Source organism: Mchenga conophoros, linkage group LG3 (assembly GCF_057382185.1).
Source record: "Mchenga conophoros isolate Kocher_MC1m ecotype Shallow Benthic linkage group LG3, M_conophoros_male_GT1.1, whole genome shotgun sequence".
Classification (NCBI taxonomy): Eukaryota; Metazoa; Chordata; class Actinopteri; order Cichliformes; family Cichlidae; genus Mchenga; species Mchenga conophoros.
In genome coordinates, this window is record NC_140528.1 from 523,454 (window position 1) to 532,293 (window position 8,840).

The following is an 8,840-nucleotide window of genomic DNA, read 5'->3' on the forward strand; positions in this document are numbered from 1 at the left end:
ATGCAACTGTGGATCGTTCCAATAAAATGAGGCAGTTTTGTAAGTACAAGCCCACTACAACCCATCATCAACATTTTAAATTACATTATACATCTTCACTGATATAAAGCACCACTATTTTAACCTGATTCACTTTTTCCACCCTAACAGTTCATTCCTCAAATCAAACAAGATATTTGACCCTAAAAAAATGCATCAACAAATAATTTTGTAATAAAATATTTATTCTTCAACTTTTACAAGTGAAATCAAACAAGTGTGTTTAAGAGTGAAACCAGAGTGGAAGCTGCTCATATAGAGTCCAACCCAGGCTAAAGTAAGCTGAGTAGAGCAGCACCATCAGTGTCGGCTCTCTGAACACGGTGCAAGATCGCCATCTGCAGGACAAAACTAGTTTTTCTCGCCCTCCTCGTCAACATCAAGATGATGTCATCGTACAGCAACTGATTCCCTGTCCGTCTGGAACAAAGCATTTACATTAAAAAGACATTTACAGAAAATACAAACACCAACAACACATCTCATCATCACATGATATTTTATTATTTATTATATTATGTATTTTTATTGTACCATCAACATCAACAAATACCAGCATATTTTCTTTGAGATTGAGTAGAGTGAACCTTTCCCTTGGTTCACTTCCTGCTCGCAGCATCAGCTGACCTCTGACTTCCTGGTTAAGGTCTCTCAGCGTTGACTGGAATATCAAATCGGACTCACACCATGTTCTTGTAATGTGGTCATGTCTGTCAGCTGTTTGAAGAGCATCTCTGGCCTAAACACAATAGGAAGAACAACAACACGGCAAAAAAAACCAACACATTTCCATATTAGATGAAGGGCACCGTAACTGGAAATGGTAACATTCATCTGATGCTGCTTTGGATTTATCTTCTGTTTTAGATCAACTTTGATCACTTCGAGCCATCTTAAGTCCGTTTGTTCTTCTCACTCACTAACGTCTCGTATGATTTCAGATCCCTGCTGTTCCCCAGCTGCCCTGTAGGTGGCCTCAGTGTGTCTCACACCATTTACAGATGATTACAGGTCGTTTACAGTTCAAACAGGTCCAACATAAGAAATATGTAGAAAATATCCTGCTATAACAGTTTGGGTCAAAGTGCAGATGTTCCAGATGTTCTGAGTCTGTCTGTGTTTCATGTTAACATGTAGATGTTGGACCAAAGTGAAGCTTTTTGATGTGACAGCAGGAATGTGAAGTGTAACTCTGAGCTGTAGGAAATGAAACTAAACGGACTTTTTCTCCTTTATTTATAGGAAAGTGTAGGAGAGCAACAGATGAACAAGCATTACTGTAACAGGAAACATCAGAGGACCTTTATGTTCATCATCATCACTGTTTCCTTGTTCTGTCACAAACACACAACACTTCCTGCTCTCTCTCTGATGGATCTGATTGGCTGTTTCATTCACAGGAGGTCAGGGCGTCACACAAACAGCTTTAACTGCACAACGACACACTTTAAATCATCTGCAGACAAACCTGTGTGTTTGATTTATGAAGAAATAATAAAGACGTGTGTACAGCTGTCCATGAAGCAGCTTCTCACACAAACTCTGACACTTCAGCCACTTTAATTCCTGCAAAGCTGCGTAATAAAGAGCTGTGACTGCTATGAGCTGCTGATGATGACTGCATGAAGCTCTCAGCCGAAGCTTCTTTCATTTATTTTAATGTTAATGTCGCCTTTTTAAGTCTGTGTGAGGATTTTAATGACACACATTAAAGGAGCTTCTTTGATTAGAACCAAATTCATGTTGATTTTCAGCCTGAAATGATAAAAACTTTAATAATTCTGTTTATAATCATCAACCTGGAGACTAATGAAAAGTATAATAGTGAAAAAAAGCCTTTATTATTTGAGTAATGCCTGAATCTGCTCAGAGACAACACAGAGGTGTTGATGACAGTTTGACATTAACTGAATTAAAAACTAGGGCTGTCAAATGATTAAAATTTTTAATCAGATTAATCACAGCCTAAAAATTAATTAATCATGATTAATTGCAACTCGAAATATGACCAAAATGTGTGCAAACATACGGACAGATAGCGGATTTTTACACACTTGTTAGTGTTATTTAATGCTAAGACCACGCTGAGTGGCCTGCGTTCACTCAGCGTGGTCTGACGTAGGCTGGGTGTTGTGCTGGAAGCGAATTAATCACAGCCTAAAAATTGATTAATTGCAACTCGAAATATATGTGTATATATGTGTAAAAATCGGGACAGATAGTGGTTTTTAACACACTTGTTTGTTTTATTTATTATTAATTGTGAGTACAAACAGTACAAGCAGAACAGGGCTTCAAATAATTGTGAGGGATTTTTACTGAATGTTTTCCACCCGTTTAAATCTAGCACATTGTTTTATCCATATACATCTTCAAGTTCACAGAACATAGGCCTAATTCAACAGGCAAAATAGAAAAAATCTCCAATCATCCTTTTGGGTAAGGTAGATTAGTGCAAAAGAATATGAACAACAGTGAAAAGTATTGTTTAAATCACATTCAACCATAGAACAAGCTCTAAACACACGGTCCTCTGGTCTACTCATCCTTCAGCCAGTTGCTGAGACAAACCAACTTGTCCACGTTCTCTGAGTGCAGAGCAGACCTCTTCTTGTTCACAATGTGCCCTGCTACAGAGAACAGCCTCTCACAGGGCACTGTGGAGGCAGGAGTGGCCAGGTATCTGCGAGCAAGGCGGGCCAGCTGGCTGTGGGCTCCTGCATGAGCTGCCCACCTTAGACAGTCCTCTAAGGCAGTGCAGGGCTCTGCTCTGTAGCGCTGTATGGCTCTGTCCTGCTGTACCTCCTCCTCTGACTCAGAGTCAGAGTCCATCTGCAGCAGGCTCAGCCTCTTCTTGGCTGGACCTTCTTCTGCAGTGTGTGATCTTCTAGGAGAGTCTTCATGCAGCATGCCTGCCAGTGTGGTCCACACTGCTTCTCTGTCAGTCTTGGGCACACTGCGTAGGTCTTTAAAACGTGGGTCCAGTGCAGTTGCGATCTGGAGCCATGCATAGTTGGTATGTTCCTGGCGGGAAGCAAGGTCTTCCTTAAACTTCTCTTTAAACCTCACCACATATGCAGGGTCCTCATCAGTTACTTCCATGACACGGCGCAGGTGGCAGAAGGCTGGTAGAACTACAGAGCAGGAGACGTAGGCCTCTCCTCCCAGCAGTTCAGTCACATATCTGCAGTGGAATACACACACACACACACACACACATACACACACACACACACACATACACACACACACACACACACACACACACACACACACACACACAGATAAGACAGCAAATTAAAAAAAGCTTTTTAATACTAGGTAATATTAATAAAATATTTGATTTCATTTATTTTTTAAATAAGACATTTTCATAATAACAAAACTGATTTAAGATGTATGTTTGATACATTTAATCTAAACCTACAATTATGGTCACAATGACAGGCTCACCTGCAGGGCTCTAGAAGTGTCTCCAGTCTCTGAAGTTTGTCCCACTCTGGAGGCGTCAGGAGGACAAGTTTATGCTTTTGTTTATCCAGAGTCGCGGTTACTGCAGTTTGGTTGCGGATCAAGCGCTTCACCATCTCCAGCGTGGAGTTCCAGCGTGTAGGCACGTCCTGGGCCAACGGCTCCTGCTTGCGCCCCAGTGACACCTGCTCTGCGTTCAGCTCTGCTGTGTTTGCTGGGCTGTGCTTAAAATGGCCAACAATTTTGCGGCATTTGGCCAGCGCAGTGACAAAGCCACTGTCTGCGAGACTCACTGTGATGCATCTCTGTAGAATGTGCGCGGTACACGGCATGTGATTGAATGGCATGATGCGAGCCGCAGCGATCATATTGCGCGCACTGTCCGTGCCTACTGTTGTCACCTTCTCCTCAATTCTCCACCTGCGAGCAACAGTCTGGAACTGCTCTGCACAAGCCTCCGCAAAGTGCCGCTCTTCCGTTTTCATTATAGTCAGCGCAAAGGATGTCAGACCCCAGGCTTCAGTGATTAAATGCGCAGTAACTCCCAGGTAATTGTTATTACTCAATGATGTCCAGTGGTCTCCTGTCAGAGCCACGCATTCTGTGTGAACCAAAGCCTCTTCTTTTTTCTTTTTCTCCGTTTCATACAGTTCGTGGATTCGAATTGTTATTGTGCTTCTCGCTGGGGGCTTGTAGGACGCGTCCTGAGATGCAACCTTTAAAACATCCGCAAAGCCCTTGTCCTCCACAATGCTTAGTGGTCTACAGTCCTTTGCTATCCATTTGGCTATATTGTCGGTCAGTTTGTCCAAAGAAGACTTACCGAGTGGCCTGCGTTCACTAAGAGTGGTCTGACGCAGGCCGGGTGAAGCTGCTGCCCCGACAAACGCGTGTTTGGCATTAAGGTGGTATTTTAAGGTCGAATTTGAACGGTGAAATTGAAACTCTTTACTACAGTGAGTGCAAATTACAACGCGTTTGTTTATTGTCCCATCTATGTTCTTCTTGTATTTGAATTCCCCATCCAGAAGGCCATCCTGTTCCTGCTTCTCCATTTTCAGTGGCGCGGTAAACAAATCAAGTGGAATTATGGGAGTGACTTTTTTTTTTTTTATCTGCGTGTTGCGCTAAATAGTTAAATATTCTAACGTAATTAATTCCAAAATTTAATTATCGCAATTAACGCGTTAATTTCGACAGCTATATTAAAAACAAAGTGCTCTTATTGTGAAAATCTGCCTCCTACTTCTTTAAATCATTTTTATGTATTTTTTAACCTCACAGTGAAACATTGAGGCATTAATCTGACACAGTTTGATCAGCAGCTGTGTTTTCACTGACGTTTCACTTTGATTTGTTCAGACTGAGCAGAGAGGATCGGCTCTCTGTGTGCGCACTGCTGAGAAACACAAGCTCATTTCTGCTGTTTCATGAAAAGTGTTATGGAGGAACAAGAAGTTCAGCCTCTAAACTCTCAGCGTGAGGACTGAGTGAAGAGTTTCAGAGCAGAGAGTTTTGGCTCACAGCTTTTAGCGTCTACACAAAGAGACGATTACGCACTTGATCTGAGAACATCTCCACCTCCTACAAACAAACTCTCCTACGAGCAGCTGTCACAACCACAACAGGCAGAAGACTGGATTTCTTCAGGTCAGATTTACTGCAGTTTGCATAAATTGTGTGTCACAGACATTGTAGTTCACATTTGTGTGACTCGTTTAAATCTTCTCCTCCTGAAAGTGAAACTCTTACAAACACATCAGGCCACAACCTGCTGCAGGTTGTGCAGCAGGTTGTGGACATCGATTCATTAATGTTGAATTCTCTGCAGCTGCTCTGTTGCCATGTTGTTGCAGTACCGTATTTTCACGACCATAAGGCGCACTTAAAAGTCTTAGATTTTCTTCAAAAAGTACGGCGCGCCCTATAGCGCAGTGCCCCCTATGTGTTGTAAGGAGGACGTAGTAGAGAACACCATGAGAACGTTAAAGGGTGAAGTGTGGGCGTTGATCGTATATGCCGGGACAATCGCACATACGTGTATAAAAGAACAGGTATGTGCGTTATGCAGGACATCGTTGTTTTAACAACCCTGAAAATGGCAAAGAGACACGCTTACGAAGCACAGTTTAAACTGAAGGCCATCAGCTACGCGGAGGAACATGGAAATCGAGCAGCGGCGAGAGAATTTAAGGTTAATTTAATGAATCGATGGTTCGCAAGTGGAGGAAGCTGGAAAACAAGCTCCAACAGGTCAAGAATACGCAGCTGAGTTTCCGCGGACATAAGGCGATTGATAGAGGATTTTTATGAAATACAGTATAATCAAGTGTGTTTTATTTTCTAGTGTTCATATATTTTCACATAACCAAGCCTATTGTTAAACAAAACACAATGCATTCCTTACTTCAGTGTTTGAGATGTTTGACAAGACAGGATATACATGCATTCTTTACTTCAGTGTCTGTGATGTCAGATAAGCATGAATACTGCTGTGTCGTTATTTTTCAGTTTGTGTGCAGAGGTTAGATAGCTAAGACAATGCCTGAGCTCTCCCCTTTCCGTTAAAAGAGGAAGTGCTATGTAATCCATTTTGAACTATAAATAAAGCAAGCAGCCTGTACTCGTTGTGTCTGTCTTCTCAGAGGCATTCACCCGTGTACACGTTCTTAAACTCTGAGTCGGTCTGCAGTGTCTTATTTCTCTTACTTGTGAACAGATGTCTAAACCCCTGACATTTAATTGGTCCTTCGTAGCCGGATAACTAACTGTTATTTTTAACGTCTAGTTGTCCACAGACGGTTTTCATCGGATTCTGACGTCGTGTTGCCTGCGCTGGAAAAAATCTGTGCACAGTAAAAAGGAAAATCCGGGAGCGTGAATTCGATCTCTGGTCAGCGAGGCCCCACGACGCCAGGACCAGATGTGCCGGATCCAAAACGCAGCGCCACAGTAAGGTGAATATGAAACACTGCATTCCATCTAGCGCTAAAATACGTTGATATTGAGATTTTCCTTTAAAATAGTGTGTAAACCTGGTTAGCGCCGACAGATTTCAATCCAGAAGGGATTTAAGAGACAACAGGCAAGAGCGAAATTCTAGAAATCGCTATTAAAAGTTCCGGTTGCTTTGGGAAAGCAGCTGTAACGGAACGAGTTCCGGTCGCTCTGGGAGTGGCTGCAACGGAACAGTTAGAAGGTTGCACAATAAAAATACGGAAAGTCTCAATAAAAATTATAAAAGCGCGCTCTGTTTGTGTTAACAAAGAGAAGTGAGTTGTCATTTACGACCCAATACGCGGTCGAACCCTTCTCAAGCTGTTTTCCTGTGTACACTCACGAACTGGCTGGAGTGGGAAACTAAGGTTGTGCGTCATCACGTAAAATCAATAACCGCTTTCTCAAATAGTGAGAAAGTAGAAGGCTGTTATTGATCACCTGCCCGCTCCTTTGTGCCAGAGAAGGTGTCACAGTTCTGACGTAATTAGTTTAAAATGGGTAACTCTAAAACTAAAGTAAAATTAACAGCAAATGAAGAGTGGTTAGAAAAAAACTGTTCAAATGCAGGAATAGTCAGTGCAAAAAGGTGGAGAAATACAAAATAAAATATATTGTCCAGCTTGGCAAGGCAAATGCACCCCTGATTTAATAAATGCTTTAAAAACCGCTTTGCAAAAAGAGCTATATGTGGAAAAAAGTCAGAAGAAAAAAGCAAAACGTCTAGCAGAATGGCATCTTTTCAAAGTGATGATGACAGACGTAGAAGACGTGGAGAGGAAGGAAGTGAAACAAATGAAGCGGAAGTTTACAATATAGAACAACTGCTGCTAGGGTCAGAAGCCAAACCAGCAGTTGTAGTATATGTGAAAGGTGTGCCGTTAAAAAAAAATGTTTTGAGACACAGGAGCTTGTAAAACTGTTTTAACTGTAGAAGTCCCAAATGTAACATTCTCAAAAAACACTATAATTGTGAAATCAGCCTCAGGACATGTGACAAAACAGCATCTAACCGATCCCCTTTTTATGTCACATAGAGATAGTGGCCGTGGCTGCAAAAATCAGTGCATTTATGACCCATCATGCCCAGATTGTATGAAATAAATAAAAGGAAATCATTCATATGAAGACCTTTTCTTTTTTTTTTTCTTTTTTTTTTTTTTTCTTTTTTAAATGACATCAGAAACAGCAGTATGCGACATTACGTGATGGCAGAGCTTCAGTTCATCCTTTGTCATTTTTTTTTTTTTTTTTTTTTAATAAATAGGACAGGGGGAATGAATGAGAGAAAGAGGGGGAGAGAAAGAAAGAAAACCAAAGGGGAGAAGAGACGGTGAGAAGGGGGGGGAAGAGAGAGAAAAAAAAAAAAAAGAACTCCTGGGTCACCTGTATGGAGAAAAAAAAAACAAACAAACAAAAAAAACAAACAGAGGAGACAGCAAACAACAAAGAGCAACATAATAATAGAGAAAACAAAGCACCATCACAATAAACTAGCTAGTCATAGATATCAATATTTACTAAATAATAAACGATATTGTGCAGCACGCAAGATAGACAGCGCACAGTGTGCTTTGAGGCAGCAGCCAAGAAAGCTTTAGTCCGCGTCTGTGAATACCCATGTGTGCATACCTGTGTGGATCAGCATGCTTGCATTCCAAAGGTTTCTCCATGTAATGATCTGCTAGGGAGTGTGGGGGGGCCACAGCCCTGTCCTCCAGGGTGTGAAGCAGGTATGGAGGAGATCAAAACTCCAGATATCCAGAGGCCCCCAGAACACAAGAGACCATGGAAGACCAACAGAGGGGCAGCCGCGCCACTGTTCCAGTAAGAGCTGAGGAGAGTCCCAGATGAGGGCTCGCCCAGCAGCCGCGGAGCAGAAGTCAGGGGGAGTTGCAGTGACGCGCCCGTGAGCTCCGCCGGCCCCCAGCTGTGCCTGAGTGACCGAGCCCCAGGCCGAGAGGCCGGGGGCACCCCACCTCCAAAGGGGCCCGAGCGAGCCCCAGGCCCCAGGCCCCGACAAGCGGCCGCCAAGGAGTGAGCCGGTGTGTACCCGGACGCCCACCCCCAGACACAAAGAACCACCAACACACCGACACCTGAGGGAGTCCGCCACCGGCAGGGGAAGTGGTGGTGGGTGGAGATAGGCCTCCAAACCTTGGAGGGCCTGAGGTGTCCCCAGAGAGGTGGCGTCTGATACCCAACCTGACATATAGACACAGACATACAGGCACACACAGACACAAACATCCATTCCCACCCTCATGCTCTCATATGCACTCACTCCACACTCAACCAACGTGGAGACAGACATAAAGAGACGCTGTACACAC

General features: G+C 43.0%; 1 long non-coding RNA gene across 1 annotated transcript; it reads right to left on the reverse strand.

Moving 5' to 3' along the window:
• Window positions 1-206: 206 nt before the first annotated feature.
• LOC146576917 (uncharacterized) lies at window positions 207-916 on the reverse strand. The gene is made up of 2 exons (XR_014889127.1): window positions 593-916; window positions 207-459 (listed from the first exon to the last, which is right to left on the reverse strand). It is a non-coding gene; the product is annotated as an uncharacterized LOC146576917 (long non-coding RNA).
• Between the last annotated feature and the right edge of the window lie 7,924 nt (window positions 917-8,840).